The sequence below is a fragment of the Paroedura picta genome, chromosome 10 (genome assembly GCF_049243985.1).
Source record: "Paroedura picta isolate Pp20150507F chromosome 10, Ppicta_v3.0, whole genome shotgun sequence".
Classification (NCBI taxonomy): domain Eukaryota; kingdom Metazoa; phylum Chordata; class Lepidosauria; order Squamata; family Gekkonidae; genus Paroedura; species Paroedura picta.
In genome coordinates, this window is record NC_135378.1 from 59589794 (window position 1) to 59617783 (window position 27990).

General features: G+C 41.8%; 1 long non-coding RNA gene across 1 annotated transcript in view; it reads right to left on the reverse strand.

Annotated features, from left to right (window-relative positions):
• LOC143819806 (uncharacterized) overlaps nucleotides 1-27259 on the reverse strand; it is a 286700-nt gene extending 259441 nt beyond the window's left edge. Inside the window, exons 1-2 of the long non-coding RNA XR_013225099.1 lie at nucleotides 27081-27259; nucleotides 21503-21561 (exon numbers count right to left, since the gene is read on the reverse strand). This is a non-coding gene — a long non-coding RNA (uncharacterized LOC143819806). The remainder of the gene's footprint in view (nucleotides 1-21502; nucleotides 21562-27080) is intronic.
• Nucleotides 27260-27990: the final 731 nt, after the last annotated feature.

Genomic DNA, 27990 nt, shown 5'->3' on the forward strand with positions numbered 1-27990 from the left:
GGAAGCAGGCAAAACCATATTATCCCCTTCCTTTAGTGAATATGAAGGGGCACCTAATGTTGTTCCATTCCTCCTTCCTTGCGGCAATCACCCTTATCACATGGCTTATCCATTGGAAAGGTTCCCCAATGCTCAGCAGAAGACATTTGGGATCATGGTAGGAAGCCATTTTGGTGTAGTGGTTAGGAGTGTGGACTTCTAATCTGGCGAGCCAGGTTCAATTCTGTGTACCAGAATCTCCATTCAATCATCATGGTCAACAGCCATTGAAGGTGTTGTTTTAAATAAATTTGTTTAACTTTCTAAAGCCCTCTAAGCTGATAATGTTACCACATCCTGTGACATCAATTCTACCAGTTAATTATAAATGGTGTGCAATAGCTTTATCTTTTACCTGTCCTAAATATACTGCCCATTAATCTCAATATGTGCCCAACAACGTCACTCTGTGCTCCTATTGTTATAGAGGAGAAAACATTTTTTTGTATGTACAAGCTGGGTGTTATGGAATTGTAGATATTTCACTGAAAGATTGGAATGGAAAATGTATTATGGGGATATAAATTCTGTTCTGTCATAATTTTACATCTAATAGTTCAAACTTCAAATGCCCTCTTGTAAGCTCCAGAACAGAAACTCTAAAAAGTGAACAATATCCAAATAAAAATATTTCTAAAACAAATCATTTATATAACATTGCCAAATGCTAAAAGCATTTTACATCCATTATCCTGTTGTAATAGCTCACAGTGATCCTGCTAGGTATATGAACATTATCATTCTCATATTACACATGAGTTTTCTGAACAGCTTTCCTAATACCAGTTACTGAATTCATGGCCGCATAGATAACCTTCTGAGTCACTACATTATAGCACCTTTACATTTTATCCCTCGTCCATCACCTTTGCATACTTACCACTGTTTACATGTTACCAGCAGTAACACTATTTTTCTGTGCACTATTTCTTCCTCAACTACAGCTTATTTTTCCAATGTGCTTTTTATTATTGTATGGTGTGATCATTTTTAAAGTGTTTCTCAGAAATCACTATAATATAGAAAAACTAGGGGCAAAGCCCGTTGTATCCAAGAATACAATGGGCGCTATAGCTTGGCAGTGGGAAGAGGAAGGGGAGGAGCTGTCCAGTTTGTAATGGCATGGGATTGGGTGTGTTGTGCGAGAGGTTGTGGTGGCATGGTGGCAAATGAGGGTAGGGGCGTGGAGATATGGGTGTCAAGAACCTGTGGTGTGGAATGTTCGTTGAGTGTGGAGAGGACTGACCTTTGGGAATTTTGGCATAGTGGTTACAGATGAGCTTTCCAGAGCCATGTCCTCAGATACGTGAAGGGAAAATCAGACTGGAGACTCTTCTTAGGGGAAGATTACATGGCAACCAATTCCTCCCAGTTCTGAGTAATTTCTCTTCTTGTGTGAATGAGGCCACATTCACCAAAATGCCCACATGGGGTAGTCACAGTACACAGGTGTCCACCCTGTTCCTTCTGTCTCCCATGTTTTCACTGTTGGTAAAATGTTATGTGCCCACATGCTTCTTTCATGGTTGATCCTTAGAAGAACGGACTTTTGTACCCCATTGCTTACTACCCAAAGGAGTTTCAAAGTGGTTTACAAACACCTTTTCCATTCGTCACTCCACAATAGTCAACCTGTGAGGTATGTGGGGTTGTGAGAGATCTAAGAGAACTGGGAATGGGCTGCAGTGACCCAGCAGGCCTCAGGTGTCTCAAAGCATTTTCCAATCGTCTTCCCTTTCTCTCCCCATAGCAGACTCCACATGAGGGAGGTGGGGTAGCGAGCCTCACAGGGAAGCTGCTAACCCTAAGAGGAAGACTCTCTGTGCACAGCAGTCTTTACCTTAGTAAGGTTTTTTATACTGTTTTTTTATTTGCCAGGCCAAGGTTATTTGCCAGGCCAATAAGTCATTTCAATTACTATGTGTCTCCAGACATTTACTTGTTTTCTATTTACAGTTTCAGGCTGTAAATATTTATTTAGATATTCTGCCTGTCTGTGCCCCAAAATACAAACAGTTGCTGGTAAGGGCTGGTCATAACCCATAGGCCAGGAAGGACACTCCTGCACCAGTCCCTACCAACTGCAGGCAAAAATGGCTAATTTGAAGGCTGGACTCTGAGGCATTGTATGATTTTGAAGTCCCACCTCCAAACCTCCAAACCTCCAGGAATATTTCCAACCCAGGGGTAGCCAACCTACAGATGTGGCCTGGAGAGCTCCTGGAATTACAGCTCACCTGCAGAGTATAAAGATCAGCTCCCCAGGCAGAAAGGGCTACTTTGGACAGGGTTGTGGTAGAGAAGAAATATTTAAGGCTTCCTACACAGGTTGTTGTTGAATTGAAAGACTTGAAGCCTACTGCACAGGGTTGTTGTGCAGATGAAACAGGAGACAAAAGAGACAGTTTCCTCTGCAGAATAACGCTGTGCAGTGGCCTCAAATCTGCAGAGAGTTGCAAAGAAGAAAGACACATGGCTTGGCTGTGTCTAACCTCCGGGCAGAGCAGTATTTTAAGTGAGAAGGGGCTTTTCTGTGGCCTCCCTGTCAGGCAACGGTTTGGCAGAAGGGGAAAGTCCCCACCCCCCTCAAAAGGAAGGTCCTCAGGCTCTGCTGCATTGCTCTTGGAAAGGCCTCCTTCCCTCAGTCATGGCCTGTCAGAGGTTCCTTCGCAGCAGGCCTGAAGGTGAGGAGGGGGAGCACTCAGGGTTCTGAGGCAATTTACAGTTGGACATGACAGTTAGGACAACCTTGGGGCAAAAAGGGCTGGCGCAGCCTGTCCAAGCCTCTGTTCTCATCCCCCTTGGCAGCCCTACTGACCTCCTCTCCCTGCGGTGGTCAGGAACAGACTGGCAGCCAGACTGGGCTGGGTGAATGGAATTTTGGTCTGTCCTGGTGAGGGGCCAATAAGAAAGCGCTTTGCACGCCTCCCCAGTGGCTGCTTGGCCCTGGATGGACCCTCGGAGGGCCCAATCAGGAGCCGCTTCGCGGCTCCTGATTGGGCCCTCTGAGTTTTTATCCTGGACAGGGCCCGCCCTAACTCCTCCCCAGGTGGCCTTACAGTTTTATTTATTACTGCAGGAGCGGTTAAATATTTATTTAATACTGCAGGAGTGGTTAAAGATGAAGAGGAGATTTAATAGCATTATCCTTTACTTAACTTTGTGCCTTAGAAAATAAATGTTCTTAAGGTGATGACAACATGCAAACTATATCTGAATACATGACCAGAATAGTTCGCCCATGAAATGATTCCCATGATGCAATCTTAAAGTTACCCCTTTCTAATCCAGTTGAAGAAAACACGGTTAGAATCGTGTAATTCTTCTTAGGATTGTACTGGCAGTCTCTTTTTGTAGTCTTAGCTGCAGCAGCTTCTCTTTTCCTGTAGTTTAAGTAGCAGCAACTCAGCTAGAATACAGGAATATAATGGAAGTAGGGGTTAGATGATTAACACATATAAACATGCCTCTGATGGCCATATTTTGTCAAGAGACATAGAGAAAATTAATTATAATTCCCAAGTCTAGATTTGTGTGGCCAGCTTTGGAACTGAGAGCATCTAAAGTTTACTTGTGAAATTAACACAGAATATAGATTTCAGAAAGTTATATTTTTCTGCTAAACCTAAAAATAAATAAAAACCAAAAAGAACACCCAAGTAATAAAATCTGACAAATTGACAATGGGAGAAAATTTATCATAAAAAAATCTAATAATGCCTGCTAGCAGTTTTTAATCACAGCTACTGAACTGTTGCATCCTGAGGAACACTACTTGTTTTAATTATTTATTGAGAAGTGATGGTTTATTTGGAAGAAAATGCAATTACATCTTGACACTTTAATCACTATCAGTTTGTTTGTTCCCTTGCCACTGTTAAGAGGAAGGTTACCTTCCTATGGAAATTGTGACATTTCTATAATTGGTTTTGTGAATCTTCCCAGAGACTGTAAAATATCCATATTATTAAATTTGTGCACAAAGTGGAGTTAAGGTATTATTAAGATTGATGGCTAATAATGCTGAAATTCTCCATTCCAGGCTTTGATTAAGTTTTCGTTTCTCCATTAAAGGTCTGCACTGTGGGCCAGATAATAAAATGGTATATTCTTCTAGTTGCAACACATATCTGCTTCTTCACTTTCTCTTATCCACATTCCAGGGAGACAAACAGGAAAAGGCTGAACAATCCTTTCATACAGTAAGGAGTCACATAAAAGCCTGCAGTTGAAACTCTCTCATCAAGTACAGCTCCTGTGCTGAGTACTTCAATGATAGGAAAGTATGCAACGTCCAGAGCCTCCTATCACTTTGCTACAATGGCGGCAAAAGCAGCAGCAGCACACCACAGAGCAGTTACGATAAGGAGCACTGTGACTGACCAAAGCACCCTGGGAAAGGTCATTGTTCAGCGCTTGAGCGCACATTTTATTCCCTAGTCTAAGGACCCATTTAAAAAACATCAGTACCCAGACCTCCACTAAACAGCTGCTAATTGCAACAAACAATTTTGACCCTGATGAACTAGTTATGTCACTCATTATATATCACTGCCAGGCCCAAGAGCAAGCACGAGGTGACTTGCTACCACCCAATCCACACATCTCACCCAGGACCATCTGCTGAATACTGTTCAATAGCAGCAAAGCCACAAAAGCTAGTATGATGCAGTGGGTAGAATTTCAGACTAAAAACTGGAAGACCCAGGCTTCAATTCTTACGGTGGTGAATCCTTGGCCCAATCACACACTCTTTGCCTGACCTGCCTCACAGGATTCCTATGAGGCTAAAAGAGAGATGAGGAGACTGATGTAAGCTGTTTTGGGTTCTCCTTGTGGAGAATACTAAATTATACACCTGAAGATGGAAAATAAATAAAACACAGGTCAGTCGATAAGTGGAAAGAATAGAAGGGGGAAGGGGAAATAATATGGGGGCTGCCAGGAAGAGAGAAAGAAAAAAATAGTTGGGGGAATACTATAGAAAATGAGCTGCCTCTCACAAATTCTTGAAGGTTGTTTCTGGCCTTGTGGCCAGAAGCATGCACCAGCCATAGCTTTTCTGCAAAGAGGCTGCCAGGGGAAGTAAGGAAAGAAATCTTAAGACAGGAGAAGAATAGATAAAGACAGACTGGAGGGTAGGAAGGGAAGAAAGAAGCAGGAAATGTGGGGAAACTGTAGGCTTCCCAGAAAGGAGGAAAGGAAATGTTGAGGGAGAGGAGAATAAAATAGCTTCTGTAAGTCCTTGAAGGTCTTTCATTTGTATTGTTTAATTACAGCTGCTATCTCTAATCCTGGGTGTGATTTTTGAGAACTAAGTAGTGGAATTTGAATAAAGCAAGAAGTACTCACTACCAGATCACCAAACTGGTTTCTTTTGATCTACCTCTTCATTTAGGCATTAATTTTCATGTGTACAATAGGGATAAGCATGAACCAGGAAAATGTAAACTAAACCCATGGTGTTTCTTCACAAACCAAATGATTCATGGTTCTTCAAACCCCATTGAAATGGACTGCAATAAAGTTTGCAGAAAGCCTGACAAACAGCCGAGCTGTGGGGAACAGTTTGCTTCTAGCCACTCAGCAGTTTGGGGCTGTCTTGTACAGTCTATTTATCTTATTTTATTTATTCTTTTATACTTAAATTTATTAACCGCCACTCCCAGACATGCTGGCTTGAGGTGGTTTACAATAAAACCCATTAAAAGGGCCCCTGCTCAACCCCTGCCCCCCCCCTCAGAATTCCATCAATAAGCCCTGGACCTGTTTGTACTGCTATATTGTTATACTGTTATATTGTGCTGTTGTACTTTTATCTGGTTACAATTATTAGTTATTAGTATAAGGTTATTACATGTTTTTATGGACTGTTTTATGTATTGTTCCTTGTTATGATGTAAACCGCCCTGAGCCTCCGGGGAGAGCGGTATATAAGTATGATAGATAAATAAATAAATAAATAAATAAATAAATAAATAAATAAATAAATAAATAAATAAATAAATAAATAAATAAAAAAACCAGAATAAAACACTAATAGCAGTATAATCCCATCTATTCCCTCCCAAGCAACCAATCCAGACCCAGTTTGCCAATGCCCGCCATCCTTGGGAGAAGCTATCTGCTAGATGGATGGGCATCCAGAGGGCCACTAGAGGAGGGAACAAGATTGTCCTAGCCTAGCCTCAATCAAATGCCCGGTGGAAGAGCTCTGTTTTACAGGCCCTGTGGAACTGTGATAGCTGCATCAGGGCCTTCAGCTCTTCTGGGAGCTCGTTCCACCAGGTCGGGGCCAGAGGCAAAAAGGCCCTTGCCTTGGCCGAGGACAGGTGTAGTTCTTGGGGGCTGGGAACCACCTGCAGAGCAAAGTGCCCTGCATTGGACATAAGACAACAGGCGGTCCTTCAGATATGCGGGGCCCAAACCGCAGTTGACCTTAAAGGTAAGTACCAAAAACTTGAACCTGATTCAGAACAGAAAGCAAGGGTTTAAATCCTTGTTTTCTGCTCCATCTACAAACCACTAACTGCCATGAGCTGTTTTAAACGTTTGTTTATTTATTTATTAGACTTATAGCAGCACTCTTGGACCAGCCAGCTCATACAAGTTCATGACAGTAGACCCATCATGCATTTCTGTTAATGAATCATAAACAGAGAAACATTCATGATTTGGCTTGTGCCCCTCTCTAATGTAGGATATATGATTGATTTACAGACATATCTACATAAATTCATCCCTGTAATTACTAAATACCTTATCATTAGTCATCTCAGATCTCCATGGCCACAAGGAGCCAACTGCAGGTTTTCAGTTCTAAGCAACTTGTCTAAATATTGCCTTTAAGGGTTTTTTTGTATTGCAATAAGTAAAAAAGCACATGCTATCATCTGATCTCATCTGATCTTAACTTCTGAGAAGTTAAGCAGGGTTGGTACCTGGAAGGCAGACCGCCAAGGAAAACTCTGCAGGAAGGCAATGGAAAACCACTCTTGCTTCTCACTTTTCATTAAAATCCTAACTTGGGTCACTATAGGTTCACTATAACTTCATAGCATTTTACATACAAGTAAGAAAGCAATCACCTTTTTCAAGTTTGCAAAGAAGATCCACTGTCTTCAGCTCAAATCACAGAATAGAATCATAGTATCATAGAATAATGGAGTTGGAAGGGACTTCATGGGTCATCTAGTCCAACCCCCTGCAGTATGCAGGACACTCACATCTCTAGTGCTCATCTACTGTAACCTGCCACCCCTTTGCCTTCACAGAATCAGCCTCTCCGTCAGATGGCTACCTAGCCTGTTTAAAAATTTCCAAACATGGAGAACCCACCACCTCCCGAGGAAGCCTGTTCCACTGAGAAACGACTCTAACTGTCAGGAACTTCTTCCGGATGTTTAGATGGAAGAGGCAAGAGAGAACAATTCTGCTCCATCCTCCATATGGCACCCTTTTAAATACTTGAAGATGGTTATCAGATCCCCTGAAAGATATCTTTCCAGCCCTTAAACCACTAAATGAAAGGCTAAACCTTTCTTTTTTCAAATAAAAGATGAACACTTATGAAAGGCATCTAGAATATCTCAGAAGTATCCAGCTTTGTTCTTCTCTTTCAACCAAACCACAAAATAAATCAGAATGTTTAAAGTTCAATTCAGTACTGTCAAAATAATGCAATGAACCATGTTGTAAAAGGTCTCCACCACACACTTCTAAGAATGTAAAATTTTATATTGAAATATTGGGAGAAGAATCCAAAAATGTCTGATTGACCAAAGAGAGACCACAGCTCTATTCAGATAACACATTCACTTCTACTGAGTAAACAGAAGGCGGGAGAACTTTCAGCCAAATTTCTGAACTGGATGTATGGATAAAAAACTTGTGCACACAAAAGGCCTGGGCACACCACAACATAATAATGTATGCAGAGGAAAGGAGATTATTCTTCTGACCTCACCATTTGCCCATGAACATTCAGCCTAACTTCATTACAGAATCTAGGCATACATGTACACTTTCTTCCCCAGATCAAAAAGCAGCAGTTTTGAACCTACACATGAAAGGAATCTATGGAGGCATTAGGTGGAGACAGGATGAGTTGATTGTAAAATTCTCCAGCCGTTATATGCAATGACCCTAGATGTTACTGTCATGAATATTCATGGCTCTCCTCTTAGCTACAGAGGACAGGTAAGAGCCAGTGAGTACACTTCAAAGGCTACTCCACAGAGTCACAGAGTTCTGTTAAAGGCTCAAATGAGCAATATATATGTGAATACATAAAGTCAGAGTGTGTGCATCTGCGCGTGTTTAAGAGAACAGCTGAGGCACGTACAGCTCAGATTAAGTGCTGAACTCATACATCACCCCTCTTTTCATAAAATTTCACTGGCCTCGACACAATTCAGATGACTCACAGTCTAGCCATTCAAAAGCAGCCAGCATGCTCAAAAGTTCAGAGGATGTTTATAACTTTAAGTCATAACTATACAGATCTGCTTTTATATTGAATGCTAAGAGATCAGTATGCATTCTGGATCTCAGCCATTTGAGGCACAAAAACACTGCAGCCTTAAAAAGCCATCCAAGCCATGTCGTAGAAAACAATTTACATGACTGCCTTTCCCCATTATTAAAATGGTAATAATTTGAAGTGAAAGATGTTCTTGGGCAAATTATCATCTGCACCTCATAAACACCTAGCTTTTTACCCTTGGAGTTTATCAGTGCTGTGGGAGACATTTATTGCCTTTTATTGCCAAAGAATAGCAAGGTTAATACACTTATTCAACATCTTTGCTGCAGCCAAGAAAATGTCAGCCTATATAAACTTTTTGTTTGTTTGTTTACCACCATTAAAAAGTTGCCATGAAGTTCAATGCAGAATCCATTTTGGAAACCCCGGTTATGAATATTGCTGCGGTGGTATTAGAGTTCTCTCTATAAGAAGGCAATAGATTGTCTACACCGTATGATCTGATAATAGGGGTTCTGAGCACTCCCTGAGTCAGGCTCCGAAGGGAAACTAATGGCAATATTCAGGAACGTAACTGTCCCCTATGGGCAGTAGCAACTTCTATATAATTGCTTTAGGATGCTTAGGCCTAGTCCTGCGTTGAGCAGGGGGTTGGACTAGATGGCCTGTATGGCCCCTTCCAACTCTATGATTCTATGATTCTATGATTCTATGATAATGACATCACAGAACATGGAAATATCTTCAAGATATATTTGAATAATTGTTTTAGAAAAAAGGATGTGCATAATGGCACAATTAAATGAGAATGTTACAATAGTATTGAATAGATATTATACTGACTCTGCTAAGAATACCTCTTCTAAAAAAAACCCACTTTTTATATTCTGATCAACCATGCACACTGTAGATCTTGCATACTGCAACAACAACAAAAAACCCTAAGATTATAAGTAGGTTTGTGTGGACCAAGTAATATGGATACTACTAGTCCATTTATGTTAATACTGTTTATTGAGTTAGATCCTAAAGATTTTTTAAACTAGGAAAAGCTCATTCCTTGGGCATAGGATACATTCTATTGAAGGTATAGCACAGCAGATACATAGGATCCAACCTGTTAACTGGCAGCACTCATACCACTTGAGCCTCAAGCAATAAAAGACCATTCCCAGTGCTTACATCCTAAATTCCTGAACTGTAAATACTAGAGGTAGGTTCGCTAGACACTCCAGTCCAAGATGTCTAAATCAAACTAGCACCTTGAATTGCATGTCGAATCAAATTGAGAACTTACCCAAGAAGCAGGACATACTCAGTGTAGTGGAACCAAATGATAATCAGATATGGTGAGCAGAATTCACTAGGCATTGGAGAAGAATGTTTGGCAAATGTCATTTGTGAAGCTTGTGTTCCACTTTACCATTTTAGCAATGCCCCCAGAGCTGTTTTCAATCAATATACTACAATCACAATAAACTAACCACATTAGAATCACAGAGTTGGAAGGAACCTCCAGAGTCATCTAGTGCAATGCAAACAAATTGAAACAAATACACATATCATCAGAATATCAGAAGCGGAGATTGCAAATGAGATTTTTCTTGTGAAGTATTCCACAGGTTTAAGGCCACAGGTGAGGAAGCCTTGCCTTGAATGCCTGCCAGCCTTGATTCAGATAAGGCAGACTCATAAAACAGGGGACCACAGATGTCTCATTCTGGGAGCGGTCATATGATTGGACTTGCCTTTCATATACATCATTCTCAATCAATTACAGCATCAAGATTAAAATGTGGGCTTTAAACTGGGATCGTAAATGAATTAGGAGCTAGTGAAATTGACAGAAAACCTGCCATATGCATTTGATGTAACTATGTGATGTATCCAAGTACAGGTTTCTTCAAAGGCTACCCCACTGTACTCCAGAAATCTGCATGTTACCACGTCAAGTGCAACTGCAACCAGATTTGCTTCTTATATGTTTTAGCTATGTCATCTTCCCCCCCCCATAGAAAGTGACCAATTTTTGCTTTTACCCATTTTGTCACATGGCGCTGATATTAGGCTGAGATTTCTGCTGATTAGTTGGTGTGTGGCAGGAGCAGCCCCTTTCAGTTCCTGTTCCTCCATTTCAGCTCTGGCTTGATTGTGTCTAAACTTTTGCGCTGTGGAAGTATTTTTCTGCTATTCTTGCCCCCTTAAGTAACACGATAAGCACTAAGAAGGAGTTAAAGACGTATGGTTACCTTCAGCTGCCGTTGCTTCTCCCAGTCTGCTGTACGTGTTGGGGGGAGGGGGAACACTTGCAAAAGGTCAGTAAATGTTTTGAATAGGTCCACAGGCAGTCAGTTTCAATCTCAGTTAGTAAAGTATTTGCCTTGATACCATGACTTTATGAGTTCAAGGCTAGCTGTGGATCTTTTCAATTTTTCAATTTTTTTCTACTTTTGAAAAAGTAAAAAAAAATGGTCAAAAGTTTTAAATCGTGTATTTTAGACATACATGCATACTCACTCCTGCATGGGGAATGTAAGACACAATCAAGCCGGAGCTGAAGTGGAGTAACAGGAACTCAAGGGGCTGTTCCTGCTGCACATCAACCAATCTGCAGAAACCAATCAACAGCTTCAAAAAGGGGGGATTCTCGGCAATCTGGTTTTTCTAATTAGCATGCAGGGTTAAATGCTGTGATTTGGAAGAGAAAGCCCAAGAAAGGAAATCTGTGCAGAGTGCAGGGACAAATGCGAACAGGATGTGGATTAAAGAGCTATTGCTTCAGTTCAGTAAGAATCAAAATCAAACTCTGAGTGCAGACAGGACCTTGGATAACCCAGGATAGTCCAAACTTATCAATGGCATGGTGGAAATAGGTAGTCACTTGTGGATTAAGCAGGCATTTTTTAGAATTTTTGTAGATTCTTTCACACTGGTGGAGATAGAGTTCTTTTTTACTTTACCATTTCATCGGGGTAAAGTTGTTCTAATAAGGCCTAGTTACAACTGGTTTAGCTCTACCAAGATTAAATAAAATTGTTGTTGTTGTTGTTAGGTGTGAAGTCGTGTCCAACCCATCGTGACCCCATGGATAAATAAAATAGTGCATTATTTCTTTAAGTTGGGGATCTATGGTGGGTACTTAAGGCATCATATGATGCGGGCCTTTTGAACTGGCCTTTTACGAATTATCAGGTGGAGTTTTAGTGAGTGGGGCCCACATTGTTCCATGGCTTCACCCTGGTGCTTGCCAGCATGGGGGAAGGTGTTAAAGCAAAAGCTCTTCTTGGTGTACCCTAAGGCAGGGGTAGTCAACCTGTGGTCCTCCAGATGTTCATGGACTACAAATTCCCATGAGCCCCTGCCAGCGTTTGCTGGCAGGGGCTCGTGGGAATTGTAGTCCATGAACATCTGGAGGACCACAGGTTGACTACCCCTGCCCTAAGGCATCTTATGATGGGGGCTTCTTGAACTGGCCTTTTATGAATGATCATGTAGAGTTTGGGTGAGTGGGGCCCACAGAGCTCCATGGCTTCACCCTAGTGCTTGCCAGCATGGGGGAAGGTGGTAAAGCAAGAGTTCTTCTTGGTGTATGTTGATGTGCAGGTTAGGAGAAGTGCTTGGAAGATTGAGGTTGCTAGGACTTGGAGCATTGCTCATTAATGCTGGCATGTTTCTGGTACCTAGTAAAAGAGAACTCACACTGAGGGTTTGGTATTGATAAGGCTCAGATCAGTTTAATAAACAGATTTCAGCTGAACCCATTTATTTGGGGACAATAGACTGATGTAAATTTTTAAACCCTATTCTAGCAAAAATTGATGCTTTCCTTTCAGCAATTTACATTATTATCATGCAAAGTTGTTTTCTTTCTCTGCTGATGCAATTCAATTTTTAAAAAAATGCCTAAAATGTAGTCCAGTTAAATAGTTTAAAAATGTAAGTCACAAACAAAATATTACTCTTTTTAATTACTAGGTTCTAGGTTGGCATAAAATGTACGAATATAGTTTGTTATAATCCTAAAAGTAATCTCTAATGGGAAAAATATGCATTTTGCATTAATGAACTCAAATTATCTAAGTTACACAATCCTGCTTTAGCTTTGAATTCCATTAGCATGAGCACACTGAACAAATGCAGTCTTAAATCTATTACTTGTAACTTTTGCTGGTTTTCAGTTATTGGGTAAATATAGACTGATTTATTTTCATATGAGTAAATTACTGGCCAAAATACTGAACAACTAATCAGTTCCGAATTTTCATAACCAAACACTAAAACTGTCATTGCTTGCACTGTTGTTGGATTCAAGCAGTTTTTCCATTGATGAACAAGGGTGCCCTTTAACCACCAAAAAGGCTACGCTATGAATCATGGAACTTGTGTGCAACGGGTGGAATTGGACAATCTTGAACGAAAAAGTTGGCCAGACACAATTCACAAACATCATCCTTGCACAATCTTTTTGCAGAACAACAGGTGGACTGGTATACATTAAGAGCTTATTCTCGGGTAGGCGCCAGAGCTCTTGCCAGAGCTCATGTTCTAATTGCAAAGAAGGTTGAGCAGTGATTTGCCCAAGTGGAGAGAGATTTGCTCATTTCCCCTTTTTGCTGTAAGTCTCTGTTCTGCCTCCTTGCCATGCCTGAGGTCCCCCAACCAGGAGAAACTGCTTAGCAGGGGACACAGGGTGCTGCAGTAGCAAAGATCCATCTGCAGTTGGCTCTGGGCACAGTTCTTAGGATTCAAAACTACATTGTTGAGATGGCAGTGGATAAAGGTAGGCACATATTCATGTCGGCTATATGAGATCTTTCTTGGACTTCTCTTCCTGTTCTATTACAGGCCCAGACGAGACCCAGAGGCATGGGCCAAAACAAATTTAACCCTTGGTTATTACTCTGTGGCTCACAGGCCTGTAACTTTCAGCAAGCCAGCCTAGGGTGTAGTGGTTAGGAGCGTGAGCCGGATTTGATTCCTCCATGCAGCCAGCTGGGTGACCTTGGTCTCACCACAACACTGATAGAGCTGTTCTGACCGAGCAGCTCTTCAGCCTCACCTACCTCACAGTGTGTCTGTTGTGGGGAGAGGAAAGGGAAGGTGATTGTAAGCTGCTTTAACTACTTCTGGTAGAGAAAAGTGACATATAAGAAGCAACTCTTCTTCTTCTACGATGGACCTGGAGGTGAAGTTTGCTGCACATATGTGGCTTGCTTTCTTTTTTCAAATTTCATGTATCTGCTTTTGAGTCACTTTGATTGGTTAGTAAAGAAGAAAAGCTGGATATAAATACAGAAATAATGATGCCAAGCTTTTACATGCAGACCGTGTCCAATGAAACTGTCATCCAAAGTCCTTGTGGTGACTGTGACTTATTCACTCCAAGGAAGGTTTAAGCTCAAATGAATAAAATTTATGCCAGAAATAGACTCTTAAAACTGTAATAATTTTAATAATTTTTATCATAATACAACAATAGTTCTGCAAAAGCAGAATTTAACTTATTTCTTATGGAAGTCCCAGGGTCATTAATGCAACTATTTTGTAACATCTGGGACAATCTCAGGAAAGATTATTAAAACATGGTCGGCCATTTGGCAGTATGATTTCATACTGGGGAGGAAGGGAGGGATCTTCCCACTTCTTTATCAGTTGTTAAAAAGCCAGTCATTCAGAAAAGGTTTTTTCAGGACACCCTTAGGTAGTATCTTGCTTCCCCAGGCACTATTCTCATTTACAGCCCTGTCCTAGTCGCCGTTACTTTCTGGAATCACACTGTTGAAAGCCACTATAGGTCATCCAGACCAATGCTCAAAGGTTAGACCATCTTCCATCCCGACCCTGCTCAATAAATGTATTTCAACATGCCACAAGTAAAGAGCAGGAGCATCTTTAAAAGGTGACAAACAAAAAATATTAAGTTACTCAAAGAAGATAAGCAAACCACATATGCCAGGAACTAGAAAGGAAAACAAGTATGGGAGTAGCAAAAGGTTCAGTATATAGGAACTGTGAAGCCCGTGTTAAACAACAAATCCCCTTTCCTGGTCACTATTGGCAACCATTACTCTTCTGAGCTCTTTGTAAATTAAGATGCTGTAGAGAAATCATGGTGCCTTCTGTAAAATACCTGCTTGATAAAATGAGATCCAAGCCATTGCTGGGCATTGGAGAAGGGGGAAAGAGGTAAGAAGGCTGCTTCTTGCCTTTTCCAAAGCCCTACATGAGACAATGCAAGGGCCTCCTCCCCTGGCCAGATATTCTCAGCACATGCCAAAGGACTTGGGAGAAAGGTAATGTCTGTATGTGGCTTCATTTCAGATTTGTAGAAGGGAGGAAGAACTGCTTCTGCATTCTACAAAGCAGGTATGAAGAGTGAGAGTCATTTCTTCCATCACCAACCATTTGACAGGCACAGGTCTCAAGGAAGGATGGATCCAAATAATGGCTGGCTAATAAGCTAAGGTAAATTCTTGGACCCAAATTCTTGTAGCAAACTCCCTTTAGGAAAGACATTGTTTATTTTAGAATAAATTCATACAGAGAGACTGGGAGGCTAAAATACCCCTGGAAAGGGTCCCAGCCCCTCCTCTATCACGTTGGCCAGATCAGGTGGCCACCATACAAACTCAGGCAGACAACTTACTACCACGCTGCCAAGCAATTACGCTGAGTCTGGCAGGAACCATCATATTTCTCATTCAGGTCCCTTGCTATTATGCTACTTGGCTAAGCCTAGTGGCAGCTATTGCACAGCTTACCTTGGTGAATGTTCCAGGCCACAACTTGCATGACTTGGCCACCCAGGCAACTTGCTACAGCATGACTTTTACAACTTGGCTGGATTTTTCCCTGGAGAGGGACTGCCAGGGGAAGAAAGAAGAGAAAAGTTGAATATGGGGAAAAGATAAAACAAAGTGGGAGGGAGAAGTAAATAGGAAAAAGAAAGAGCCTATATAGGCATTGCCAGGGAGAGAAGAAGTAAAAATGTGAGGTGGAATATATGGGAAATTATTGCTTTCATGTCCTTACAGATTCCCTACATGTACAATTGTATTAACTTAGTCATTTTGAACAATTAATAAGTTCAAGCAGAGCTGAGGCAGGGGAGATAAGGCAGAAAGCCTTATTAATTAATTGACAGGGATGTTTACCAATCAATAGGTTTACACACTGAGCAAGCCATGGAAGAAGATTTGTGATACCAAAGTGGAATGGAAATGAATCACCGTGATGTCTGCCTTGCAGGAATTTTTGTCTGATTCTATATAAAAATAAGAATCTTTTTTGCTTAATTTCATTGGCACAATTTCATTTGGTCAGGTATAAAAAAAATATTAACAAAAACGGAACACATGACCAAGGGAAAATAAACAGGGTCCCCTCCTTATCTCAATACATAACAACATTTTTATCAGTCCAATTTATCTCTACTATAGAACCTATATAGGCTGAACCTATAGTAGAAGAAAGAGCTGGGTTGATAAAAATGTTGCTTTGTGAACTGAGGCAAGGTGTAGGAGATCAGCTAGTGGCACAGATGGGAATCAAATTGCCAACTTACTAACCACTATGCAATAACATCCGTCAACATTGTTATAACAATGAAATTACAGTACGAAAAAGAAAGGTTCACAATGAACAATCAACAGAAGAGAAAGGGAACCTTTCCAAGGCAATAGGTTTGTAATGATATATATAATGAGTAAATACAATTTCTTTTACATCTTTTATATACCAGAATGAACAACCATAACGGCTTCTAGATCAATTCCGTTTTCATTGGCTTCATCAGTGGTTGAAACCTCCAATCCTCCAAAAACAGTTTGTAGCATCAAAGGTGGCAAAATCCTATCGCCTTTCCTTATATTACTATTGCCTTGGAAAGATTCCCTTTCTGAACACTGTTATAACTACTGTTGTGATTTTAAGTGCTTATTGTGACATCTAGTTATTTCGTTGTATTGATTCATAAGAAATAATTTTTAAGTTTTGTTATAACTAACTTCAAAGCCTTTGAAAAGGTCCTCCCCGTCAGCGTCCCGGCTGCTTTCCAGGCTGCTGGGAAGCACTGAGGGCAAGGGAGGGTGGGGGAGAGGGAGGGCTTCCAGGGGGCCTAGACTTTGGGAAGCGCTCCATCTTCCCCCCCCCTCCGCGGACAGATGGCTTCCTGGAGGCCTGGAAAGCACACTGGGGGCCTCTGCAAGGCCCTGAGAGTGCTTTCCAGGCCTCTGGGAAGCGCTCCCTCTCCCCCACCCACCCCCATGGATGGATGGCTTCCCAGGGCTCTGGAAAGCACAGGTGGGGCTTCTGTGAGGCCCCGAGTGTTATTTCCAGACCTTTGGGAAGTGCTCCCTCTCCCCCACCCACCCCCACAGCCAGATGGCTTCCTGAGGGCCTGGAAACTACACCTGGGACCTCTGCAAGGCCCCGGGTGTGCTTTTCAGGACTTTGGGAAGCACCCCCTCTCCCTCCCTCCTGCGGCCTTTCACCTGGGGCCCTGGATGTGAAGTGGCAAAGTCATAGCTGTGCCTGGCTCTAACAGCCAGGCACGTCTGTGAGGCAACAGGTGAGGGCTTGGTGAGGGAGGGTGGGAGCTATAGGTGCAGTTGGCTGCACCCTGACTGGCCCTGGAGAGGCTGGGCCATTCATCCCCCAAGGCTGTTTCACAATTATTAAAGGTAAAGGTATCCCCTGTGCAAGCACCGAGTCATGCCTGACCTTTGGGGTCAGAAAACGCCCTCTAGCGTTTTCTTGGCAGACTCAATACAGGGTGGTTTGCCAATCCCTTCCCCAGTCATTACCGTTTACCCCCCAGCAAGCTGGGTACTCATTTTACTGACCTCGGAAGGATGGAAGGCTGAGTCAACCTTGAGCCAGCTGCTGGGACTGAACTCCCAGCCTCATGGTCAGAGCTTCAGACAGCATGTCAGCTGCCTTACCACCCTGCGCCACAAGAGGCTTGATTAATAATTGATCACAATTATTAAGAGGCACCAAATGGATAAGATATACTATAATCTCGTTTGATTGCCCCCCCTGTTCCCTTTTTACAAAAATCTCTACAGAAATCAGATTATATACCAGAAAAAGCATGCCTTGTGGATGTTCCTCTAGCAGAAACATCCAGCACAATGCTGCATTAGAGTTTTCTTTCTCACCATATACTAGCTCTGTTGATGAATTTCACCTAGCAAATCTGTTATCTGTGCAAGATTGGTTTCATAGACAAATTAATTAAAATAAAGAGTAAGATTGAACTTCAATGATCCTTAGTGTTATAGTATTTTAATAAGGATAAATACAGGCAATATTATCTTATTAATTTTAGCAGCATAATTTATTGTACACACTGCTCAAAATTCCATCACTGTGCTGGGTTGGTTCTTCTAATGCAAGAACTCCAGAACATGGAAATGATTTGAAACAGTTCCACTTTAATCTCATAAAATACATTAATAAAGATAATAAGTTTTCAAGCCATCCTATTTTCAATTATTAAAGAATATAATTTTTATGAGAGATCTCTAAAGAAGCTATTTAGAAATAACATGGTGTGTTCTATTGCCTACTTCATCTTTATTATTCACAGAGCAAATTGTAATTTCTAAGTTGTATCTACATTCTGTCTCATTAAATGTGGAATGGGGTAGCTAGGAATGAATGTATGTGGATGACAGTGTGCCTTGAATAAAACTAAAAAAGCAACATAAGAAAATATTCTGTACCAAACATTCATATATGATGACACCAAATGATTTCATCTTGCAAATGTCCTCTAGGTCAGGGGTAGTCAACCTGTGGTCCTCCAGATGTTCATGGACTACTGTTACCATGAGCCCCTGCCAGCAAATGCTGGCAGGGGCTCATGGGAAATGTAGTCCATGAACATCTGGAGGACCACAGGTTGACTACCCCTGCTCCAGGTGCTCCATGGCCTCTTTTTTTGTCTCCATTCCATTTGCATTCTATCCAGCCTCATAAAGACAGGAATCTCCCAGGATCTGCTTTTTGGGTTACATCATTGCCTGCCGGAGTCACCAGTCAAATGACTACTTTGGCCAGTTTCCCAGGGTCTCCTTTTATCCCCCTCTACAATCCCCTTAAATCAGAACCTATTTCTTTATACTTCTCTCATTCCTAACCCTTCCCTTCATTATACTCTGCACCCAGGCTAATCTCCAGCTGGCCTCTACCTTATAAGGATGACTCATCCCCACCTAGCTCTCCCCAGTTAGTGGAAGTTGATGCTGTGCTCTGCTTGCAGGTAAACATATGGTGTTCAAGGCAGCCTCTGCTACAGAATCTAAGACCCTGGGCATATCCAGTCCAGACACATCTATATGACATTGGATGCTCCTGGTTCATTTTGTTCAGATATGTTTTCCCATGACACTAGGGTCTCTAAAATAGCAGACCATGTCTTATATAGGAATATACTTGCCTCCATATTAATTCATCCGATCACCAGTCTTCAGTCCCTGGCCACTATGCCTCCTGACACCCACCATAACCATGACAAACTGAATCATACATGGATTAGTTTATTTTCTAGCTATTCAAATAGTTATATTTGTCAAGCAATTATTTGCAACTATAATAAGTAGCCTGGTCTAAAATTCCTGTTGCAAATCACATATCATGAATACTGCTTTCCTTGATATGAATATGTTATATTACTTCTGAAATACATATGACACCATCAGTACAGGCAAATCCCTGCACTAGGATTTCAAAACTGTCCTAAGGGCTCTATTTCCAAATTCTGTGCACCAAATGCAAAGGAACAAAATTATCTGAAGGATCTGGGCCAACAACAGGCATAATGTCAAATACACCACTTTCTGTTTATTTATATTTTTGTATGTTTATGCTATGGGCTTTTTCATTTTGTTCATTTCATTGCTTAGGTTTGAATTTTTTTACACCATCTTAAAGCAATTTACACATTATACACCATTTATAAGCAACTTATAGGCCATTTATATGCAAACACAAACATCCAAATTAGATACATTTAACAAGACAATTCAGAGTGAAGAAGCAGAGAATGATGAAAATAAAGACTTCCAGAGCTAAATTTCACAAGGAAACTTTTAAGTTTGTATATACACAGGTATACCCTTCATAGAGTACTTATATGAAATGCTGGAGAGACCTTCCAAGTAAAAAAACTTAACTTACATTAAACTACTATAAAGTGGACAGAAAAGGAGAGGGGGAAATTAAACAAAAAACACAGTAGCTAAAATTTATTTAAAGTTGTTCTTAAAGAGTTTCTGTCTCAAAGGCTAGTATAGAGAGCCAGTTTGGTGTAGTGGTTAGGAGTGCGGACTTGTAATCTGGCATGCTGGGTTCGATTCTGCACTCCCCCACATGCAGCCAGCTGGGTGACCTTGGGCTCGCCATGGCACTGATAAAGCTGTTCTGACCAAGCAGCGATATCAGGGCTCTCTCAGCCTCAGCCACCCCACAGGGTGTCTGTTGTGGGGAGAGGAATGGGAAGGCGACTGTAAGCCGCTTTGAGCCTCCTGCGGGTAGGGAAAAGCGGCATATAAGAACAAACTCTTCTTCTTCTTCTTCTTCTTGCCGGGCCACAAGCTTGCAGCCTGGGAAGTTTCTTACTGCGGGGGGGGGGGAGAGGGAGCCGCTGCCCGGTGCCAGGGCCTTCGCGGCCTGGCACCAGGCTGCGGCCCGGTGGTTGGGGACCACTGTGCTAAACTCACAAAACTGGGGCCTAGTCCTAAATAAATTGCTTGGGCCAAAACTCCACCCCTACTGAAGGCAATCACACTGACTGAGAGCCAACTAGTAAAGGAGGATGATTGACTCAGCCTCTGGTTGATTAACAATAGGTATTGCTGAAAAGGAGTTTCTCAGACAAAAGTACTTCTCCTTTCCAGGCTGCCAGTTACTTCAAATACTGATTTAATTTCAAATATTCATTTTGCCCTTCTAGGCTAGATTTAAGGGAACTTTATCTGAATATCTTCTGCTGTTAACAGGAGGCATATAACTACTTATTTTCTTGTAGGAAAAAAACTTCCTCTTCATAGAGAGAATGAGCTAAAAATAGATTTAGTTTAAAATTGGACCCACTATTTTTAAGACCTAGCTGTCTTTAAACTATCAGGTTTAGTTTTATCTGTGCACTCACTATCCCTGTCTCTGGTGTTAGTATTTTAAACTATAGGTATAAGTTAAGCTAGCTCTGTACCTTCAATTTTGATTCTTATCCTCTGTTTGACCCTCTGTTTAATGGTTCCCAGAATGCAGTATAATTAGCTAAAAACATCTGAGCCTGTTTAGAACTAAAATTAGCCACATCTGAGTAGTTTGAGCAGCTAAAACACTGAGAAGTTATAAAATGTTGGTACCTAAAGGATTTTTTTTAACTTTTGCCCTACGTACTATTTTAATTGTTTTTACTTAGCCTATCTCAATATAATTTTATATGAAAAACTTATATGGATAGAATATACATACACTCTCCTGTATCACTTTGGTGCGAACAGATATGTTTTGTATTTTATTTCTACAGTTGTGGTGAATTAAATAGACTTACTACTACTACATACGTACCCATACCTATATTTATATATAAATATATAACTCACCAGTTTATTCCCTTGTTCCTGGACTTTGTCACTGGACCTGAAACATTTTGGCACTAAAATGGGACCTACTACCTTTGGTTTGCTTTCTAAAGGAACAATAGTATAAGAAGGAGCTTACCAAGTATTAAACCTTGGAGTTCCTTTGCAAAATGAGTCTGTTTCATCTGTCTCAGTAGAGCTTTTCCAGATAATTTATAGTGTGAGTGTGTTTTAATGAAGGATTCATTTTACAATTACTACTCATTCTTCCTTGCTTTGGGACTGGAGTCATTAGATAATTATTCAGCTTGGGGGGATGTGCCATCCCCTAAGTTGTTACACAACATTTCTTATTAGGGTTCAAAATCAGTTTTTCCCCTACCTTCGCATCTCATGTCACCAGACTGTGGAGGAGTTCAGGAGGGTAACATTTCAAGAGACCTGGACAGGTTGAAGAGAAACATCAGAATATCAAATATTGATAACAAATGCTGTTTTGAAGTGTATATACACACTGAATCTTCCAGAATGATCCTCAAAATAAATCATCATGGGATTTAAGACATATCAAGACTTGTAAAACAGTATCCAGGATTTTAAAAATCAATATTCCAATGCTTGCTAAATTTCAGTGCAAATTAATTAATATTTAAAGTTAATTCCACAGCCAAGCTACTTTCTAACATAGCTGGGAGAAGGGTTGTCCAGGTTCTGTTGCAATATACAAATTCACAAATAAAACTTAATCTTTCAAACAGTAAAGTATATCCATATTTAATTAGTGTTCTATCTAATCAGGGCTCCTTTTGGAATTGGCTTAATATCGTAATCAGAGTTCTAAGGATTGCAAAATAGCTTCCTGGCTATCACCCATCTATATACTCTGTCCATAGCACAATCCTAGGCAGGTAGAATGTCTCCCCAGCAAACATAAAATTGACACATTTTTTTTTAGGAATTAAATGTCTTATCTATGAAACCAAACGATTTTCATGAGTAATTTGTCTATCCTCACTAAATTAATGGATAAATTCAGCCACAATAAAAAAAACAACAAAAATTAAATTTAGGATCATAAACAGCCAAATGGTTCCAAAATCTAATTGTAGTTTCTACAATTCTGTAATCAAAGGGATCTATGGAGACTAGAATGTCATTCAGAAGGCAGCAGGGGTCAACTAGAATAATCTCTGTTTCCTTGGAATTTAACTACAGGACATTTTCAAATACCTAAAACCAAACATCAGGCTGGTACATAATCAAAGCAGAAATTCCTTTCCTGGACAAAACCCCCTGTATGCCAATCCCCCAACTGGTGGCAAACCAGTTATGTCTCTGCATGATAACATCTCATAGAAACACATAAGCAAAACAGCATGGGACAGAAAACTCTGTCTGGATGAGACCCTTAGAGCATCAGAAGTATCATCGTGATTGGTCCCTTGGCCCCGGTCTGACGAATCAGGAGGCACAAAGTGCCCCCCGCCCCGCCCACCCACCCCCCAACGTCGGCCGCCTTCAACCCACAGCCGCCATTACCCGCCTACCCGCTGACACAGCAGGTAGGCGGTGGGCCTCGGCCGGGAGGCAGCAGGGGGGAAGTGCACCGGCCCTGACTATTCCCCTGCCCTGAAGCAGGCTCTTCAGCTGCCCGGGGGGGGGGAAGAAAGCCTTTCCCAGCTGGCCGGCCAGGGTGATCGCCAGCTCAGAGCCGCCGATCGCCCTGCCCGGCCATCTGGGAAAGGCGGCTGCCCAGGGTGGGGGAGCCCTTTCCAGCTGGCCGGCCAGGGCGATCACCAGCTCAGAGAGCCGCCGATCGGCCTTACCTTCCGCCTGGGAATGGCTGCAACCTGGGGGGCGGGGGTCTAGTGCCCGCTATATAATATTTACAGCGGGCTTAATTTCTAGTCTGTATATATTTTAGTGATTAAAACAGGAGCTGCAGTGGTACTTCTTGAGTTGTTTAATGCCAAAGAGCTTCCTGCACTTGTTCAGCACCAATAATATTAGATTGCCCAGGAGTTCAATAGTCTAAAACGTGCTCCAAAGAAATCCAGGGACCTAATACAATGACTAATTTTTGTGAAGCGAACCTTTGTCAGCAATGATTTATTACCAACAGCAATTATAAAACCATCAGGATAAAGCATCTTGTTTAGATTAACATTTACCAGATCTAAATGCAGGATTTATTAATACATTTTTAAAAATCAAAATCAATGGGTGGTGTTTTATTTATTTACTTGGCCATGGAAGTAATTCCTTCGGCATACATCTTCAAGAAATTCTTCAGTCAAGCCCTGGATCCATATCTATCTTTCATTGAATTTCCTATCTTAACCACCCCCGTTTTTACTCTCCCTTGGTCAAGATTTTGGCACAACAAGAATTCCATCTCAGAAAAAAATTCAGTAAGAGAAATACAGTATACTGTGACCAAATGTTCTGTGTCTGGTAGAATGACTAATGGCAAGGAAACCCGTTATTTCAACAAACAAACAAAAAAGCAAGCAAGGAAAATTCATAACTGAGGGGGAAAAAACATACAAAAATTAATTCTAGGCTAAGTGAGATTGCATATAAATAAGCTGAAAACAGATTTCCAAACCATCATTAGGGAGAATATAGCTCATCTTTCTAAGCTAAAATGTGGGCAAAAATGCAAAGAACACAGGTGCCAGAGAGCATATTATCATGCCTAATGCTCATTTCCACAATCCTTGTATTTGAGCAAAATTAAAGTGAATTAATCTAGGTAATTAAGGGGTACAGAGCTACATCATAGCTTTCTCTGCTTTCAATCCCACTATAGCAGCAGTTTTCAAAAAGTGATGATATCAGGTGGCATAGGATTTTTTTAAATATGTTCTTCCTTCTGCTGCATGCATTCACCACAGCATCATCTCCCAGCAGGCTCTGTGTAAAGAATCATATAGTGTTCAGACATAATTCTTTTCTCTATGATCCTATTTAAATTAATCCTTAAATTCCTTCCTTGGTCTTCCATGCAAGTATTAACCCTGCTTATCCTCTGAGATCTGATGAGATCAGGCCAGTCTGCCCCATCCAGGTAAGGGCAACATTGCATGCAGTGTTAAGAATGCTACTAAGGATAGGTCCAAATACTGTTTTTCCTATCATTGCCTAAGCATACAAAAGGTGTTCCGATAAACTCACTTAACCTTTGAAGTTTGATTTAGTGCAAGCATCTAATGTTAAGACTATGTATAATAAAATATTAGTCAAATATGCTTTTATTAAAATATCATATCTTAAGATAGCAAAAAGAGTCCACGACAATAAGGAAGACAAAACATTTATGCCATATTCAGTCGCAGGAGTACTACCAAGATTTGACCCAAATAATATTGCCTAAATCTTCCACATCTGAAGAGAATTATTCCCAACTGTTTGAGGCAGAAATGGGATAGTTGGTTAGCAGGTTGGCAGTACTGCCAATGAAGACACAAATTGTGTTAGCATTAATATGGCCACAGCCATTTATTATGCCTCCCCCAGAAGGGTTGGCCCAGCATGGTAGGGAAGCCTGACCCCTCAGCCATTAGGCTGCTTGACCCAAGGGTCTCTGGATGCCATGAGCCCCGCTCCATCCCAGCCGGGAGAACAGGCCCTTGCATCCGGAATTCTCACCAGGGGGGGAACCCTGGTCCACCAGGCATCCACTTCAGTTTGGTAATCCTAAGCCACTTGGCTACGAGCTCCTGGCCTCCCAGCTGGGTAGGCCATGCTCATTATCTGCCGGTCTCATTAAGGAGACCCCACCAACACCTAGGAAGTCCAGTACACAAACTGGACTCCCTGCCAACAGACGTCTACCATCCCTAATCTGCAGCTGCGGCAAATAGAACTGAACACAAACATTAACATGAACCAAACATAAAAATCACTCGGTGGGAGAGAGGGAAGCTGTTCTGGCTGCTGAGGCATGGAGAGAGCAAGGTGGGTGAATATGGTGCCTATTTAGCTACTTTCGCCCCCACCTCCTATGCACAACACCGGCCTTGTGTGCCCCGGCATACCCCCTGTTGCTGCTTCCTTGGCCACCCCCACCCCCCGCATCACCAATGGCAGCCACAGGCTGCTGATTATTTTGGTTCTTCTGGTTTCATTTTCCCAGGAAACAGGAAGTAAGTGCAGAGAGGGAGAAATCTTCCTCAGAAAATACGTGTCCAAGTCAAATATTGTGCAGTCAGCATAACTGCCTGCCAAATGGGCCCTGGTTTGCATTTCTTTGCATGACATTTCTGCTTTCTTCCAATAATTTTTTCATCTCACTAGCATTGGTAGATCTTTCTGCTTGCAAGCACGGGCCATGAATTTGTAACAGCTTTGAAGCTTATGATAGGTAAGGGCAAAGTTTTGCTTGAACCTCCTGGCAAGCAGGGCAGGTGGGGGTGGGGTCATAGATACAAAGTCTTTGGCTTGCCATAGATATACACACATTAAGCAGCCAGCCCAACTGCAATTATGTGTTTTGCTTGTACATGTTGCCAAGTTGGAAAGGCAGAAGAGAGTACATGAAACAGAAACATAAGCTCAGGCTCTGCTCTTCTCTTGTCGGTCTTCCTATCACACAAATAAAGAATAGGTTGGAGGTAGAAACAGGGGATCGTGGCACACACACATTTAAGAGATACAAGAGCAATCAGTGATCACAAAGAATCCTATTATTTCTCTTTGACACGAGCAATGGTGCAGAATCTGAGAATACAAAGACATCTTTATTACTGCCATGGAGGGAACCTAATATGCATGTGTGTCCATTCATTTGTAAAGCAAAGGGTTCTATCTTCAAAGAAAATAAATATACAGTTGAGGGGAGTTGAAATGTGCTCCCATGCCTTGAATATTTTCCACCAGCCTGGTAAAATACAGAAAATAAACTAGAATAGGAGAAAAACATTGTATGATGCACAAAGTAAGACTGGAGAAGAAGCAGGATTTAAATCTCCCCTTCTATGAACTCAATTTTGCAAAAAACAAAAGCACCACCCTGAATAGACACATTCAATTTAAATTCCCAGGGAAGATGGAACAAGCTGACACTCGTGTCAATTCAAATCTGCCAATGTCTGCTGTGCAAATGATAACATTAGTTGCCTCTAAAATGAGGGCCCTTTATTCTACATGTATACAATTTGATAGAAAGGATCTCTTGGGTCAAAGTACACCCCCCCCCCCAATTTCACCCTCATTGAGTGTGGAGTCGTATATATCAAAAATATTTTCCACTGAAAGAAACAAAAATTGGGTTCATTTCCTACTACAACTAACTTTAATTCTGATATTAACGAACATGGCCCCAGTTTTTAAATTGACATATGACCTGCTTATTGGACCAGCGCCTGCTTTAGCAGGGGGAGGGGGAGATCTTTCAGGGGAAAAGCTGGTCTCTCCGGAGAGGCCAGTGCTGGTTATCCCTTGTTTTCTGATCCCTTTGAAAATCATGCCATTTCTCCACAGTGCATCTTTAGGCCAATTATCTTTTGTTGTGGTGAGGCATGGTTACCTGCAGTTAGATCCCATGATGTTCTGGTAATAAATAACAGAATTTGGTGGAGTGGGCTGTTTGTGGAGGATTACTGCCCTGTTGAGGTGTTACTGAAGTCTTGAAATATTTGCCTTGAAATATTCATCTAATGCACTGTACTTTTCGTTCATATATGATGCAGAGATGCAGCTCTGGAAAAATCACATGAGGTAACAATGCTCATGATTACTTTTAAAAGCTTATCCCTGATATTGGAAACAGCCCTTGATGTATCACAAAATTACAGACTCTCAAGAGTAATTTCATGATCCAGGAGGGACAGGGCTACTAAGAGCTCTGCAAGTGATAGCCATCTTATAAACAAAAATCCCTCTATATATGCTAACATCTTTAATGGCCAACTTGAAGCAATACTTCCAAAACCCCTCCCCACTCACACCTCTCATACCTCCAATAAATTGATGGCATCTTTATTGACCAGATACATATCAGGCACCTGACCGACTTCTGGTGCCTTCGGGAGAGGTGACTTCAGACCAGCCTGATGACGAGTAGCCTGGGCCCTGCCAGGTGGATACTATATCAGGCCCCTGGATAAAGCAGCCACCAGTCCAGAAGAATCACCAGAGGAGAAGCACTAGTAGCCTCAGGCCAAAGCTCCTGCAAGCCTTGAACAGCACCTGAGTAAGAGGCAATTTACCCTGAAAGCTATCAGAAGATCAGCATGCTTAGTAGCTCACTGTCTGGATAGATGGGATCCAGCTGCAGCTCCTTTCTCTGATGAGGGTTAGCTCCAGCTGCAGGCTCTCTGGCTGAAAGCTGTCCATCCAGCTTCTGGCTATTTCAGCAGAGCCTTGAGGCACAGCCCTGTGTGGGGTCAATGCATGAATTACCGTGTCTGGCTCCTGAGTCTCCTATTCTGCCACAGCAAAGCTCTGTTCCTGCAATTCCTGGCTCTTTGACCTCTGGCTTGTCTGATATCTTTGCTCTGGCTGTTTGACTCCCGGTTTCTCTATTGACCACACTTTGGCTCCTTGACTTTCATTTCCGTTCCTGCTTCCAGTTTGTGTTTTGTCTTTGTCCTGCTCTATCTGGTTTTGACTACAGCTCGCTTTGACTTCACTCCCCACCCTGTGTTCCTGTGAACTCTGTCTCTCCTGGCTCCCAACCTCCCAGACTGGACTCTGGACTTTGGGGCAAGCTCTCTGCTCTGGCACAATTACCTGGCCATGCAGGTGCAGCCTGGCAGGGCAGCACATATTCACAGGTCTTGCAATGTGCCTTAACCCCCTCTTAGCTATATCAGTTATCCATCTGGCAACTCCCTTCCCCCATACACACCTATATGCAATGTTTGG